Raw genomic sequence first — 17,773 nt, forward strand, 5'->3', positions numbered from 1 at the left:
ATCGGCCCATGGAGAGTAATGTCAGGTAGATCTCTAATTAATGGATTGATTAGCACAATCGAGAAAAGACGGCGCCATTTTGCTTAAAAACTTCAATTTTGGCGTATTGTATTTACAGGGGGTCTTACCTTTTTAAGATGAAGACGAAAGGCATCCAGAGGTGAGGCCAGAGGGAGATCATTCCAGGCAGCCACATTTGAAAAATTGAGCAGCCGGACGAAATCGAGCAAGAAGCCGGAGGAAAAAAGAAGAGAAAAATACAGTTTTCATTAGTCCCTAATGACTCAAGGATGCTGACTGATACAGCATCATTAGCACTAAATGGACTATTGTGAATTAAACAGAGCAGATTGGCAGAATTTGAGCAAAACCACAGAGTTTAAAACCCTAGAGCAGTGGTTCCCAAACTTGGCAACTTTAAGACTTGTGGACTTCAACTCCCAGAATTCTCCAGCCAGCTCTGCAGAGCTGGCTGGAGAATTCTGGGAGTTGAAGTCCACAAGTCTTAAAGTTGCCAAGTTTGGGAACCACTGCCCTAGAGAAAGTTCCGTGAACTTTTCACTTCGTAGATGTTCTGCTGCAGATTTTGGCTCTGGTCTTTTATCAAATCACCATAATCCAAGGAAGGTGGTTTCTTCAAATAATTTACCATATTGTCTTTAGTTTGCTGAGGACACCATAAAGGAAGAAGATTAATTCCTCTCCTCTCCCCAACCGATCTGCTGTGCAGAGAAAGCTGAGCTAGTTTTTCTTTCAGAGAAATTGACATGTCTTCACCATGGACTTCCTCACCACCATCAGAAGGAGAAGGTCCTTCCTCTTCTGTTAGGACTGTGCTAAAGTAAAGGTTCACCTCGCACATATGTGCTAGTTGTTCCTGACTCTAGGGGGCGGTGCTCATCTCCGTTTCAAAGCCGAAGAGCCGGCGCTGTCCGAAGACGTCTCTGGGGTCATGTGGCTGGCATGACTACATGCCGAAGGCGCACGGAACGCTGTTACCTTCCCACCAAAGGTGGCTCCTATTTTTCTACTTGCATTTTTACATGCTTTCGAACTGCTAGGTTGGCAGAAGCCGGGACAAGTAAAGGGAGCTCACGCCGTACTGAATTACTGACCTTTCTGATCGACAAGCTCAGAGTCTTAGCCACTGAGCCCTGATAACCATCCCTGATAACCATGGATTGTTAACCACGGAGCAGGACTGTTCTGCTCCATGGTTATCACTCCTTCTGCTTCTCAAGATGGAAAAACGGCTACTTGTCCTCCCAAGCGCTGCTGTGTGAATTACAGTTTGAAAACATTTGATTGATTTGATTTGATTTGATTTATTATATTTGTATGCTGCCCTTTTCCCCCCCGAAGGGGACTCAGGGCGGCTCACAATTCAAATCAGGGAAAAAGGGGTACAGACAAAAAACAAAACAAAACATAACAATGCATAATTTAAAAACACACAACAGTCATACCATTCGAGGAGGGGGGCAACAGCTCTTTAGCCCCAGGCCTGTCGGAACAGCCAGGTTTTAAGGGCTTTGCGGAAGGCCTGGAGGGTGGTGAGGGTTCGAATCTCCACGGGGAGTTCGTTCCAGAGGGTCGGAGCAGCCACAGAGAAGGCTCTCCTCCGGGTAGTCGCCAGTCGACTTGGTACCCAGGCTCAGAGCTCGGCAGCAAATCAGGTGCAATTCCGAAGAGGAGCTTTGGGACATGCAGGGATGGCGATGGAGCATCCCCAATGCAACTTTTTTGCAGCAGCTAAGACAAGGGTGGACACCTGTGGTGACTTTATGACCTGACTGTGGACTTCAACTCCCAGAATTCTTGGCCCAGCCACGCTTCTTTCAAGCACCGTGCAGATAGAGGGTGCGCCATGCTGGCTGATGATTCTCTGGTAGTCCCTGTGGAGGATCGGTTGACGGAATGTATGCACAGATGAGGCCCCGAGGAAGGGTGTCAGCCTCCGCTTTGCTGCTGCTTCGGCTGCCATGAAACGGGGAGGGGGGGCATGGTATTTGGGAGGGGAATCATTGTTGTGCTGGAGGAAGATTCTAGATTTTGAACTGGCCATCTTACTGCGCATGTGGAGGAGGGGTGTTTCCCGCCAAGGCCAGCTTTTGACGTTTATCTCACACCTGACATTTGGGAGAATTATGATTGGACTGTATACGGGGATGCCAAGGGGAAAGGAATGAATTATACAATATATTATTCATTTTCGCGCCTAAATAACCAGACTTAGCTTAACTTCGCTTCTATTCATTTATGATTAGTAAAAGCACACTTGATTTCTACCAATGGAGTCCTGTGGTTTTCTTTCCTGATTTTTGAATGAAGAAGGGCTGACAAAGGGTCATATGTGGTGATAGGACCCAGGTGTGGATGGAATGGACATGAGAGTGAGGAATGTGAATTCTGATAAAACATTTTTTCATTTCTTTGCCTTGACAATTAAGACCTTTGCTCCTTTCCTGTCTCTCTCACTGAAGAGGGAGGGGGGGGGGTCGCAGGGAAGATGCCTCAGATAAAACTGTTCTTTTATTCTGCTCTGCAAGAGGAAGGAAGGGGGGGGGGGCTGCACATTAACAGCGAGACAAAAGTTAGCACCTTAAAACCACTAGCCAGGATGTTAGGAACAAGAATAGCTCGCTTACAAGAAAACCCCCAAAACCCACATAGAGGTGTGGCACACTTTGCAAGAGGCCCGTGACCTGGGGTGAAAAGCAAGCGATGCGAAATCCTAATAACCAATCAGTGTTATCTCTTGTGCGTGCATTATTAGGGGAAGGGCAAAGGGTTGAACGCGAGCATCCCTTGACTATAGAAGCTGCTGTAAGAGGCTAATCCTGGCCCTTGGTTAGCTTTTCAAACCAGGGTCCTTCTATCTTGGTACCAAAATAAGAGTATCATTCTGTATCACACCTTGTGTCCCGTGACTTATCGGCTTCGACACCAAGCAAGGGCCCAGTTTTGGGGACAACACCTGCCGGTTGCCAGATTGCAAAAGGCTTCCGTAGCCCTCTGCCATTTCCTCCTTTGTCCTCGGTCCTTCCCAGGGGCAGGAAACATCCCAGGGCCCGCAAGGAGGAGGAATCCCGGCAAATATCGCAGCACATCAAAGACGCATGGCTGGGCCTTCGCAACACCTGCGAAGGCGCATGTCTCGTAGCAGCCACCCAGGCGTGACAGCGAGATCTCCGTGCGCCACGCACACTGTGCTACTATTGTTCTGCCACAGCTGTGTTTCGGGGATCATGCTGTGCTTTTCCCGAATAAATGTTAACACAGAAACAACGACAGCCTCGGCAGCACAATGGCAAGATAACGCAACTGTGTGGCACCACAGCCAAGAGCAGCCATATGCCCGGGAATGGATTCGGCTGGCATTGTTTTAAAAGCAAGGAACGGGCATCCCGACAGTTCAGAGTCTGCCTTGTAATTCTCTCTCTCTCTCTCTCTCTCTCTCTCTCTCTCTCTCTCTCTCTCTCTCTCTCTCTCTCTCTTATTTTATCAATTTCATATATACATTCACAATTATATGATCTCATAACTGTTATTAATAATATGTATTTATAACAATTTTTCCCTACAGTTGACAATATACTTGAAGATTGCTTTTTTTAACATCCCATAGATCCATCTTATCTTACAACGGTCCTACTTCTTCTTCCCTCCCTCCCTCTTTCCTTCCCTCGTTTCTTCTCTCCTACTCCCCTTCCTTCCCTCCTTCCTTCTCTCCCTCCTTCCCCTTCCCTCCTTCTCTCCTTCCCTCCTTCCTTTCTTTTCTCCTTCTCTCCTTCCTTCCCCCTTCCTTCTCTCCTTCCTTCCCTCCTTCCTTCCCTCCTTTCTTCTCTCCTTCTCTCCTTCCTTCCCTCCTTTCTTCTCTCCTTCCTTCCCTCCCTCCTTCCCTCCCTCCTTCCTACCCCCGTTTCTTCTCTTTCTTCTCTCCTTCCTTCCTTCCTCCTCTCCTTTCCCTTCTCTCCTTCCCCTTCCTCCCCTTTACCCTTCCCCTCTTCTTCCCATTCCTCCCCTCTTTCCTACTCTTACATTCCCTCCCATTCTTCCTCTGCCTTTCCCTTTCTCCTATTCCTCTCCTTTCTCCCCTCCTTCCTATCGTTCCTTCTACTCCTCCCTCCATCCACTCTATCCGTTGTTGTGTTTACATATTCTCTCTCTCTCTTTATTAGCATTCAATTCCTGTGCGACAGAGGCAGGGGACGGCACTTCTACACGCACAAATAAGAGCAGATTTAAGAAAAGTAGCTCCATCCCTCTCTAAATTTAAGGCGCTTCCTCTCTTGCTAAGATTTGTGTTCAAAAGGATCTCCAAGCCCGTCCCAGAAGCTGTGCAGTCCTTCCCTTGCAGCCTACAGAGAGGGACTCTTCGGTGCCATCATCACCACCTCTGCAAACATCTCTTTGTAAGGACCACTGAATGCTTTCTACCCACCCGTTCCTGTCCCAGGAGCTCTTTCCTGCCTCGTTCCTCCCAGGACTGGAAGAGGCCATCGCCAGCACCTCTTCCCGCTGACACGGTGGCCTGTTAGCATATGGGAAAGCAACGAGTGAAGACCGAGAGGGGGGGGGGAAGGGGAGATGGTCAGGTCCCCAGCAGTAAATCACAGGTCTCTATTCTCTGAAAGGAGAGGAGACCAAAGGCACACAGGGCTCAAAGCCCCCTTTGTTGTGCCAAGGGGGGCGGGGAGGGGGGCAGAGGGAGGGAGGCCAGAGCATAAATAAATCGGAAAGAAACTGTGAAAAGAAGCGGAGCCTTGTAAAAATGCCTGTGTGCGCATTCCAGCCTTATATTCATGCCGTTTGGGTAGCAGGGAAGCTTCAAATGCCAGAGGAGTTGCCAATCGTTGGTGAAGGATTACTGGCCAAAGGAGAACAGCGTTGCAACGTTATCCACGTTACACGTTAACGCTATTTGTTGATTATATCCAGCCCCACTGGACTGCTTGTATGGTGTGTCAATTTTTAAGCATTGTATTTCTTATCTATAATTTTTAAATAAGCTTTTTTATCTTGCTTGTGGGCTGCCCAGAGTCCCAATGGGAGTGGCCGGCATACGAATTTTATTAAACTCGAAAGTCGAATCCAGTGGGGTTCCCCGCCCTAAATGTGTGGGTGAGTTAAGGGAGCAGTTGGGTGAAGTCTTTGGTCAAATCTGTGTGAGAAATCCATCCACAAAAGGAAGGTAAAAATATATTGTCCTGGGATAAGGTTGCAGCCCAGCCTATGGGAAACCATAGCCGGTCACAAGCCCGGATAAATGGGGAGTGTTGGTTCCTGTGGCGACGGAACGGTGAAACACGCTGAGAACCCAATGGCAGGACAACACACGGATAAACAACTCTGTAATCCGTGACGTTCTGCCTTTGGCCTTCACAATGCAACGGTCACTGCCTTGTGGACGTTGACATTTACGAAGATTAAGTCCAAGTAAGTCCATAAGGTTGCAGGATCCAATCTGAGCTGGTCACCAGGGCCAAAGATTTAGTCTCCCAAGGTTTTGGGGCTCATTCTAGAACCCTTAATCAGGGAAACCTCTGGTGAACAGACTCAGATCAGATCCTGCAAATCCATCCACATTCAAGGCTTTTTGAGTAGCCCCTCCTTGGCCAGAGTCACTCAGCAAGGGATTGTTCTCCATGTGGCCAAAGAGGATAGAATTCCAGAAAATTACCATCCTGTTGGTCAATTTTATCCACCCAACTAGAGCTGTGTATCCCCTTCCGAGTCTATGCACTGTACACATCTACGAAGTGGCGCAGTGGTTAAATGCAGCACTGCAGGCTACTTCAGCTGACTGCAGTTCAGCAGTTCAGCGGTTCAAATCTCACCGGCTCAAGGTTGACTCAGCCTTCCATCCTTCCGAGGTGGGTAAAATGAGGACCCGGATTGTTGTTGGGGGCAATATGCTGACTCTGTAAACTCCTTAGAGAGGGCTGAAAGCCCTATGAAGCGGTATATAAGTCTAACTATTGCTATTGCTATTGCTATTGCTACTCTGTTTCCCCCAAAATAAGATCTCCCAGATAATAAGCCCAATCTGGCTTTTGAGGGCATGCGCTAAAATAAGCCCTCCCCGAAAATATTGCAACACAGCAGCAGCCATGAGGTGACCACACTCGCCACCTCCTGCACCTCAAAAATAATAAGACCTCCCCAAAAATAAGGCCAAGTGCTTATTTTGGGGGTCAAAAGAAAATAAGACCTTGTCTTATTTTTGGGGAAACACGATATTTTCTACATCCAAGGGAGAAAACGCTCCTCCTGCCAACCCATATTAGAAATAGAAATATAGAATAAGAGAGTTGGAAGGGACCTTGGAGGTCTTCTAGTCCAACCCCCTGCCTAGGCAGGAAACTCTACACCACTTCAGACAAATGGTTATCCAACATCTTCTTAAAAACGTCCAGGGTTAAAGCATTCACAACTTCTGGAGGGAAGCTGTTCCACTGATTAATTGTTCTGACTGTCAGGAAATTTCTCCTCAGTTCTAAGTTGCTTCTCTCCTTGATTTTATTGGCCTTGAATGCACAACTGCTCCTCATAAGATCTACAGCCCCCCCACACATCCCATTATTATGGGTCAGTAATAGCATGTAAGTAATCATCTATGCACTGTGAATGTTAACTCAAACTTACTGCCAACAACCAACCTTTAATTTCCAGTCACTGAGATTCATGCCGTAACACTCCATGGGCAATTCATAAAGTGAATGGGTCAGAGGAGGAAACTCAATATTATTTTGATCCAATCATCATGAACTGAAGAGGGAAGGGGGGGGGAATGACCATGAACAAGAACCGTCTTACAAGAAATGACTAACAGCACGCTGGGTAAGACACGGGCATTGCGTCTCCGGAGCAGCGCTGGTGTTATGCAAAAGGAAACGAAGAATAGAGAGGAAGGGAGAAGGGGGAGTCAAACATTTGAGTTTCGAGCAATCTGAAGAGCCACATATGGCTTGTTAAAAAAGCGAAGTGATCTTTTAGCAGAGATGTTGAAAATGATAAATATTTCTGGGACGGCAATTGGCACGGAATTTTATTCACGCACTGAGAAGGGCCTGGCATTCGAAAGGTCAGGCTGTAGCAAGGAATGTGAAGAGAGAAAGAACACATTTTTTTTTATTTAAAGACCCTCAGTAGATCCAGTTATAAACTGTTTTGCAGCTGTTTCTATCCTTTAATCCGGGAAAGCGGGAGGGGGGGAAGCTTTCATGAAGAAACCGAAGCACCCTGCTGGAGCACACTTTTTTACGAGTTGACATTTCAAATGTCTGTGGAGTTTCTCAATCAACCCAGGTCAGAGGTCTCCAACCTACAGAACTTTTTAAGACTTGTGGACTTCAACTCCCCAAATTTCCCCAACCAGCATCCTGGGAGTTGAATTCCACAAGTTTTAAAGTTACCTTGATCCAGGTCATGGTTGTCCCATCCCAAAGCTTTCTCCTTCCCCCCCCCCCCCAAAAGGCCACTGGACTTTCTCGGTTTTTCCCCTTGAAAATGTTTCACTCCTCATCCAAGAAGCTGGATAAAGAAGACGCAGTAAAACATTTTCAAAGGAAAAAAAGGAACTAAGGAAATCCAGTTGCCTTTTGGAAAAGGACCATTGACATATCAACTTCATTCCTTGTGTCCTCCAAGTAGAAGGGACCCATGTACAGGTGGAATTCAGCCAGTTCTGACAGGTTCTGGAGAACCACTAGCGAAAATTTTGAGTAGTTCGGAGAACCAGCAAATACCACCTCTGGCTGGCTCTGCAGTGGTTAGGGTGCAGTACTGCAGGCCACTTCAGCTGACTGATAAGCTGCAATTCAGCGGTTCTAATCTCACCGGCTCAAGGTTGACTCAGCCTTCCATCCTTCCGAGGTGGGTGAAATGAGGACCCAGACTGTGGGGGCGATATGCTGACTCTGTAAACCGCTTAGAGAGGGCTGAAAGCCCTATGAAGCGGTATATAAGTCTAACTGCTGTTGCTATTGCTATTCCCTGCCTCCCAAGTCCCAGATGATCAGCTGGGTCTTCTTCTGTTGCCCTACACAGAACAGAGCTGGAAAGCAGGTTAGTAGGGTGGGGAGGGAATGGGGATTTTGCAGTATCCTTCCCCTGCCACGCCCACCAAGCCACGCCCACCAAGCCACACCACACCCACATAAGCTGCAGTTCAGTGGTTCTAATCTCACCGGCTCAGGGTTGACTCAGCCTTCCATCCTTCCGAGGTGGGTGAAATGAGGACCCGGATTGTTGTTGGGGGCAATATGCTGACTCTGTAAACCACTTAGAGAGGGCTGAAAGCCCTATGAAGCGGTATATAAGTCTAACTGCTATTGCTATTGCTATAGCTCTCCGTCTTTGCACTTTAAGCCTCTACAACTCACACAAGGCTAAGAATCTCCTACTAAAAGAACAGATGATTCATTGATCTGAATGCTTGGTTTTTTTTTTAAAGTGTTTCTACAATTTCCCGGCTTTTGTCTCCTTGGAAAGCAATGAATTGCAGCTTCCATCTGGTTCAAAACACACGAATGTTGGAAGAGAGGAATTTATTTGTAACCCCAACAGGACAGAAGGTAGAATGCATATGGCTTGTTAAAACAGTTCAGAAGAAGCATGTCAAATCTTCAAGGCATATCTAGCTTTTCCTTAGTCTAGTACAGTGTTTCTCAACCCTGGCGACTTTAAGTCCTGTGGACTTCAGCTCCCAGAATTCCCCCACCAGCATGGGGTTTCTGCATTGTTGAATCCCAAGCTAAGGAAGGGTAAATTTACTCGTAACTACGGTTCCTTGCATCGGTGTATCACATATCTGGGTGAAACATCTGTGCAGATTACACATTCTAGAGCAGGGCCCCCCAAAACTTGGCAACTTTAAGACGTGAGGACTTCAGCTCCACAACATAGCTGGCTCAGCTGAAGCCCACAAGTCTTAAAGTTGCCACGTTTTGGAGATCCCTGTTCTTTATTGTACCACCATAGGAATTATTATTGCAAATAGTATGAACGACAGGTGCCTCCCAATCCCTTTCCCCTCCATCAGTACATCCCCGTCAGTAAGTGAGGCATGTAAAGTAAAAGGAGAGGGGAGACTTAGTGGCTTCCACCTTCCCTCTCAGACGGGTGTTGCACTTATTGTTCTCTGCGGCTCCAACCAGGTTGATGAAAACTGAAACTTTAATTAATAGCTGGAGGCTCAACAATGCTAGCATGGATTGCTGAGTGTGCCAGATCCATTACCTGCACTCTGGCACAAGATGGGAGAGGACAGAAGGTGAACTCGCCTGCTGTGAGCAGGAAGCATTGCAAAAGTCCCCCTTGCACATCTGTGCTAGTCGTTCCCGACTCTAGGGGGCGGCGCTCATCTCCGTTTCAAAGCCGAAGAGCCAGCGCTGTCAGAAGACGTCTCCGTGGTCATGTGGCCGGCATGACTCCATGCCGAAGGCGCACCAAACGCTGTTCCCTTCCCACCAAAGGTGCTTCCTATTTTTCTACTCGCATTTTTACATGCTTTCGAACTGCTAGGTTGGCAGAAGCTGAGAGAAGTCACGGGAGCTCACTCCGTTACGCGGCGCTAGGGATTCGAACCGCCAAACTGCCGACCTTTCTGATCAACAAGCTCAGCATCTTAGCCACTGAGCCACCGCGTCCTTTGTAGGACTATTACAATCCCCCATTTCCCATCTTCACATGAAGAACCAAGCATATTTCAAATGCATTAAGAGTCTGCTTTGAGCTTTGAATCCTCATACGGAGGCAAAAATTTCCACGGTGAATATCCGAAAAACTTTGAACTCCACAAATGCCACGTCAGAACCGCAAAGAGAAGTTACTTTCTCCCTCCACTTTGTGGCTCTGATGGAAGAAATAAGTTTTACTTTTTAGCTTCAGATCGTTTCTCAAAACACAGCTTTATTGTGGCTAACGGATTAAATTGCTTTCTCAGTTCGGCTGAAGGAGGCATAAAATATTAAAAGCTAAAAATAAACGGGGTTTCATTTGGGAGATTTATGAAACTGTCCTGTGTTTTCCACCTTTAAGACGCTCTGTCTTCCCGTTCTGTTTCACCAAAAGGTTCCCATGTGGTTAATTGCTCTTTCCTAAAAAAAAGGGAGATTGTCGTGTTGTCCTTTCAAAGAAACATTTGTTCTAAAACCATCATGTTTTGCTAAACACTTTGTTCTAGCACTGAAATGAAATTTCTCTCTTCGGCCTGTTTCATTTTTTTTTTTTTTTTTCAAAAAAACCAACCCTGTAAAATATGAAAGCATTTGATGGACAGGGCTGTGAAACATACAAAGAGATAGTATGTCATGTGCAGTGGTGAAATTCAATTATTTTTTAACTACCGGTTCTGTGGGCGTGGCTTGCTGGGCGTGGCAGGGGAAGGATACTGCAAAATCTCCCTTCCCTCCCCACTCTGAGGCCAGCCAGAGGTGGCATTTGCCAATTCTCTGAACTACTCAACATATCTACTATGGGTTCTCCCGAACCTGTCAGAACCTGCCGATTTTCACACCTGGTCACCTGTGGAATTTGTCCTTCCGCGATGCCATCAAATCTACAGTTGGTCTCTGCATCCATGCCACCCAGCCCCCCCCCAAAACAGAACCCAAGTGACTCCAAACTTCTCTCCAACTGAACTTTTACGGAAGGAATTTGGAGAGAAACAACTGTCAGGAATGCGTGTTTTATGATTAAGAATTTGGACAGACAGAAAGAACCTTTAGCAATAGGAACAGCAATAGACATATATATATATATATATATATATATATATATATATATATATATATATATATATATATATATATATATATATATATATATATATATATATATATATATATATATATATATATATATATATATATATATTTCACAGGGCTCTCTAAGCGGTTTACAGAATCAGCCTCTTGTTCCCCCAACAATCTGGGCCCTCATTTTATCGACCTCAGAAGAGTAGAAAGGCTGAGTCAATCTTGAGCCAGTCAGCATCGAACGTCCTGGCCCCCTCTCTGCCTCCGACACAGAGCCCTCATCAGAGCCTTCCCCAGACTCCAGGACTGGCCCAGGTTCCTCCCCAACCCTCCTCACTGCTGCCAGCTGTGCTGGCCAGCCACAACACTTGTGGACCTCAACTCCCAGAATGCCTGAGCCAGCATGGATTTCTGGGAGTTGAAGTCCACGAGTAAAAAGTAGGGCTATGGTTCACCACCCCTGTCCTAAAGGGAGACGAGGTTAAAGAAAAAATATGTTTTCTTCCTTCTCGATAAGCCCAGCGCCCCTGTGAGTCAAACAGGTCCCAAAAGAGCATGGCAATTTTCATCAGTCAAACGCTGGTCCTTGGCAGAGGCAGACCTGCTTGATGAGATGAGGAACACAAAGTTGCAACCAAAGGTTACACCCCCTCGGCTTGTTCATGCACAAAAGGACTGGCGTAGAGCAATGAATCAGAATGAGTATGCTAATTCTATTAGCACGATGGAACAGGCCTGATAAATTAATTAATTACAGCCTCTTCCAATCTGTCTCGAGCCTCCCATTTCCTCATAAAAACCAGGAACTTAAAAGCAAGATAGACCAATTTGCCCCAACCATCACAATAAAAATTGCACTGTCCTCAGTGCTCTTATCTGCATAATGAGACGGTTGTCCTCTGCTTCAGGAAAAAGAGGACACCCTCGGCCAACCGCCCCCCCCTCCTTCTTAATTCATCTTTGTTGTGAAGAAACATACAAGCTCAATCATTTCCTATCTTTTTTGCTGCCCCAATTTCGGACACGTTGAGTGCATTTCGGCCCGATGAGAGCTCAGGGCCTACTGTGATGTCCCCTTTCATCATCTGAGTAATGATCGACATTTCATTTCTCGGCTCTCTTATGATAAGCTAAGTACCAAATTAATCAAAGCAAGGGAATATGAAGTGCAATAAATGGTATGGATCAGGAAGCTGGTGCAGAATTAATAAGAGATCATTGGATGAACCGTGCAGAACGGAACGGAGAAGTCATCGCGATAGGTGGATATCAACCCAATGTTGCATCTCCACTTGGAAGTTCTCTGCTGTTTGGCAAGCAGGTGCTACACACTGGGGGAATTGGGACAACTTGCTACAGTCAACTTGGCCAACTTACTATGGCCAACTCAACACAGGCAACTTGCTGTGTTGGGACAATTTAACCATTCTATTTAATTATTTAAAAGAAATATGCCATTCACATTTCATTTTGTTTCTCCTTAATTTTTAATTATTATTACTTATTATTAATATTATTATTAATTTCCATGTACCTATCTGTTGTGACTCAGCAGCAGCTTGCTGTGAGTTGCGTCAGGATGCAGGAATAATGAGCAGCTGTTGCTCTTTAGGGTCGTCTTCTGCAGATAAAAGACAGATGGTGCCACGCCTTAGTTGCAGAAGTCAACGTTCGTGGTTCGTCGTGTGTGGTTCATCGTTTCGAGATTCAAAGAGGCACTTGGATAAGTGATTTGCTTTCTGTAAACCTGGTTTGCTGTAAGAGCTTTTTGTTTTTGCTTTTGCTATGTAACTTTTTGCTAGAGACTTTATCTATGTTTATTTTTGGGCTCGCAGCCAGCTTGAGCCAAGACTGATAAAGATATTTCCTTTGAAGTTCTGTCTGACTGTCGTTTGTGAACGAGCGAAGAAGGGGGGTCAGAACACCTATCCATACAATTATTGCATATAGCATGGATAACCAGAGCTACCAGCAGAAAGGCACTGAATCACATAAAACCAGACACATTACTAGAAACCAAAATCACAAGACTACGCCTGATTTACTTTGACCATGTCGTGCGTGCAAATTCACTGGAGAAGTCAATGATGCTAGGAATGGTTAGTGGACCAAGAAGAAGGGGCATGCAAAGAACTCACTGGCTTGACACCATCAAAACTGATACCAAGATGAACATCCAACAACCGAAAGAAGCTGTGCTTGACAGCCTGGAGACTATAAAGTCTCAGCGAGTCGGACACAACTGAATGGTTGAAAATACTACTTACAGATAAGTAGCACCATCAAAACTGATACCCACCAGAGCATAGAAAAACTCAAAGTAGTGCAAGAACAGAAGATAGCAATAGCAGTTAGACTTATATACCGCTTCATAGGGCTCTCAGCCCTCTCTAAGCGGTTTACAGAGTCAGCATATCGCCCCCAACAACAATCTGGGTCCTCATTTCACCCACCTCGGAAGGATGGAAGGCTGAGTCAACCCTGAGCCGGTGAGATTTGAACCGCCGAACTGCAGTCAGCTGAAGTAGCCTGCAGTGCTGCATTTAACCACTGTGCCACCTCGGCTCTAGGCCATCCAGCCTGCTTCATTGAAGCTCTGCTTATAAAACAGGTAAGGTGAGGCCCACAACACATCTGAATAACAGAATAACAGAATAGCGGACTTGGAAGGGAACTTGGAGGTCTTCTAGTCCACCACCACCCCCGCCCAAACAGGAGACCTTGTACCATTTCAGACAAACGGTTGTCCAATCTCTTCTTAAAAATCTCCAGTGTTGGAGCTCCCACAACTTCTGCAGGCAAGTCGTCCCACTGACTAATGGCTCCCACTGTTAGGAAGTTTCTCCTTAGTTCTAGGTTCAAATTCAAGTTTTCAATACTGAAAACTAGATTCAACTGGACCCAGTTCAGTTGAAAAGGTTGAACTGGGTCCCTCAAACTCAGTTTACAATAGAACCAATACCTGACCCAAAATAGGCCTTCAGCATTTCAACAATTCCAAGTACGGGCATACCTCATTTTATTATGCTCCAGTTTATTGTTCTTCCCAGATATTTCAGGATTGGTTTTTTGTTTTTCACAAGACCCTCCACCAGTAAGAGAATACGACTCGCTCAGATGAGGAACAGTGCTTTTTAAACAATAAAGTGTTTTGTAATTAAGGTATGTGCCTTGTTGTTTAGACATAATGCTGTCGCGCACTTAACAGACTGCAGTACCTGGTGAACATCACTTTTATTTGCGTTGGGAAAGCCAAAATATTTGCTTTATTCTGTGATAATTCGCTTTATGGCAGTGGTCTGGAACCGAAGCCACAAGATCTCCGAGGGATGCTTGTAATTCTTTCCAGGCAATAAACGAAGTTCTTGCGCAACTTCTCCCTCCACAAACCCTCTGCGGTTGTGGGCCAGGAGAAATGGGGAGGGATAAGAGCCAGGCTGATCTTTCAAGGAAGATTCTCTCTCTCTCATTAGGGATCCAGAAATGGAAGGACTGGGTTTCAAAGTTCAAATAACAACCGTTCGTTCAGTGAGTGTTCACAGTTACAACCGCACTGAGTTACGACCATTTTTCACACTTACGACAGTTGTAGCATCCTATTCTGACCCAGGTCCCCAAATGCAACCAATCCTCTGTACTTAATCAACAATTCCTTTATTAGGAGAGCCAACTACCTTGGCAAAAAGTTTCTCTCTCAAGGCAAGCTAAGGTTAGTCCAGCTGGCCGTAGGATGAATAGTTGTCTACCACATCTATTCATCTCTGCCCTCTGCCTTTTATTCCCAGAGCTAGGATGTTCATCTCCTCCACATGCCTTTTATACCCAGAGCTAGGAGGGGCTTCACTAGCAGCGGTGGCTCTTCTTCCATCCCAAGGACTGGCCCATGGATCTCCACTGCTCTCCTCTCCTCTGCCTTCTGTGCATCTGTGCATCGGGCACTAGACTCAAGTGTTCCTCCTCTTCCTCATCAGCCATCTCCAGACCTGGGGGCTGTTGACTCTCCATCTGAGGGTTGACGGATGGCCCAGGCTTCATATCTCTCCTTCTCTCTCTCTCTCTCTCTCTCTCTCTCTCTCTCTCTCTCTCTCTCTCTCTCTCTCTCTCTCTCTCTCCTCCCTCCCTCCCTCCCTCTCTCTCTCCCTCTCTCTCTCTCTCTCCAGCTCCATTCCCTCTCCCACGCCTCCTCCTCCTCCTCTGATTCGGCTTCTGGCGGGGCCAACAGCCAACAGGCCACAACACATCCCCACTGATCATGTGATCAAAATGCATCCCCATCGGACGCTTGGCAACTGACTCATATTTATGACGCTTGCAGTGTCCCTGGAGTCACTGGAAGGTCCCCCTTTTGGGACCTTCTGACCAGCAAACTCAACGGGGAAGCTGGATTCACCTCACAACCATGCTTTCTATTTAACAACTGCAGTGGTTCACTGAACAGCGATGGCAAGAAGCTTCGTAAAACAGGGCAAAACCCACTTAACAGCTGTCTCGCTTCGCGACATAACTTTTGGGCTCAATTGGGGTCCTGAGTTGAGGATTACCTAGTACCAAGGATTCAAAACCATCAAAAGTTCAGGTTGCTGTTGGAACCGTGTTCAGAACTTCAACCTGAGTTGTAGAAATGTTGACAATCAAGAAGACTTCCTTGACATTTGAGGCCCTCACATCTGTTCTCCACAAATCACATCAAAGACACACTTCTCTCTCTGTTTCCCCAGCCTTAACAGATAAGTGATACGGACAATATTTCTGGACAGATGGCCTGCTTCAGCCCACACTCTCAATAAATGAACAACAAGAGGATTGCCTCTGCAGTCAGTGTGAAACCCAAACCAGACAACCGGCTGGCTCCATGCAGTTGAGCGACTCGGCTCTTAAAATAACCCCGGAACTAGTCAAAACCCGGGCGAACACGGCTTCTCAGGCACCGGGATCATCTTGCTGGAGTCCTGCCAGATAAAGCGATGTCAGGAAGTTAGCCTTAAGACCGCTGCTTGAACCTGGGAGAGGTGAATATGGTCATTTCTCGGACTATAAGATGCACCGGTGTATAAGATGCACCAAGATCTCGAAGAGGTAAGTAAGAAAATATAGTTTTTGTCCTCCCCGGCCCTCAGGAGTGCGCTGCAGGCTTCAGCAGGGATGGGGGAAAGGCAAAAATGCCCGTTTTTGCAAGTAACTGGAAGAAAATGGGCCGTTTTTCATAACAACGAAGGCGTTTTTGTCTTTCCTCAGCCCTGCTGAAGCCTGCAGAGTGTTCCTGGGGGCTGAGGGAAGGCAAAAACAGCTCCATTTTTGCAAAAAAACCAGTCAGTGTTTGCCCATTTTTGCAAAAATGGGGCATTTTTGCCTTCCACCAGCCCTGCTGAAGCCTGCAGAGTGCTGCTACAGCCGGAGGGAAGGCAAAAATACCTCCATTTTTGCGAAAAAACAGCCCTTTTTCGCCCATTTTCCGCAAAAATGGGGTGCGGGGGTGGGGCTTCGGGAGGCCAAAAATGGCTGTATTTGGTGTATAAGATGCACCAACATTTCCACGCTTTTTAAAGGGGGAAAGGTGCGTCTTATACTCCAAAAAAACTATGGTAACTTCTCTGCGAATAAAAACCGAGGAGACAGCCTGTTCTTCAAATCTGTCTAACGGCTTTCTTCCACAGAGGATGGAAATGCAATCATCTTTGCATTTTCTCATTATTGCAGTGACCTTCTTCAGTCTGTGGTTGTGGCACTTCCACTGTTATTAAGCAGATGCCGTAATCCTCTTTTTCCTTCAAGGAATCCTACGCTGTGCATCCTCTTCTTGCATGCTATTCTTAGGAAGTGATTCAGGATGAGGCAGAAGGAATCGGGGCCAACTTAGTCAGAGAGGCCTTCCAGGAAATACTGGGTCAAGGGCTTATAACCTGATTTTTTTCACTCCTTCTGGCCCAACGCTCAACTTTTCCCATCAGTATCCATGGTGTCCCATAAACGGAAAAATGTCCACACATCGAAGAAGGCAACCGGGGCCCTCCTTAGACATAGTTGGAGTATGTAGGCTGGGGGGAAACATCTGATGTCCACTGTAGTTTCAGTTCAAGGATATGAACCATTTTTATAAAAGTTGCAAGATATGAACCATTTTTATAAAAGTTGCAAGTCTTTTCAGAATTTGCATGAGTCCTGGATAGCTTTGCACCTCACGGTCTTATCCCTTATTCCAATTCCCATCAATGCCAGGAAGATCAAGCACCATGTTGTAGGAAGTTAAAAACCCACCCCTCTCCTAGAGGAATGAAATATCCTAGGAAATATTGAAAAGGCAGAATATTATGTTTCCCTGCATCCGAAATGGAGAAACATGCTTTTAGGCAGGAAGCAGGCTCAATTTTCATAGCCCCCGCCTTTCTCAATGGACCATTAAAAGGCCTGGGCCAGTCTATTCTACATAACAAAGACCTCCCCCTTCAGCTCCAGAGTGATGGGAGTATGAGCCCTTGACGCATCGCACCACAGGGAACCTGGGAAGAAGCGAGGCTCAACCAAACTTGAATTCAAAGCACAGCCTAGAGAGTTGTCTCTGGGACTCTGACAACCAATCAGAATACAAGATCAAGATCAAAGGCCAGAGAGGGCATAAGACCAGGGGCTTTCAGCATCTCGCTCTCTTTTCTTCTTCACCCAATATCTGGAAGCATGTGAGCCCCCTTTTCTGTTCAGGAGCTCAAGCCATGGGACCCTGTCCACCATTAAAACCATCTTTCCAAGCAGCCTCCATGTTTCCAGTCTCCTTTTCCCCACTTGGGAGCTGAACCCAGAAGGACGTCTCTTCCAACAGCCATTATCAGCTTAGCATCCGGAGTCAGAGAACAATCCAAGGGTTGCAGAAACCCTGGGAAAGATCCGGTTTGCTAGACAGAGAGACAGACGACCTCAACAATTGTTTGGAATGCCGTTCGCTTGGAATAAGGACTTCTTATCAAATGGGAAATGCACAGCCCGCATTTCAGTGTAAACAACTTCCTTTCCAAACA

General features: G+C 46.3%; 1 protein-coding gene across 6 annotated transcripts in view; it reads right to left on the minus strand.

The window, feature by feature from the left end:
• The window catches only part of LOC106555318 (neural cell adhesion molecule 1), a 221,125-nt gene that overhangs the window by 143,664 nt on the left and 59,688 nt on the right, over positions 1 to 17,773 (minus strand). The gene's annotated exons all lie outside the window — the stretch shown is intronic.

This window comes from Thamnophis sirtalis, unplaced genomic scaffold (assembly GCF_051295495.1).
Source record: "Thamnophis sirtalis isolate CommonGarterSnake01/CBP01778 unplaced genomic scaffold, rThaSir2_p1.2 scaffold_2, whole genome shotgun sequence".
NCBI classification, from domain to species: domain Eukaryota; kingdom Metazoa; phylum Chordata; class Lepidosauria; order Squamata; family Natricidae; genus Thamnophis; species Thamnophis sirtalis.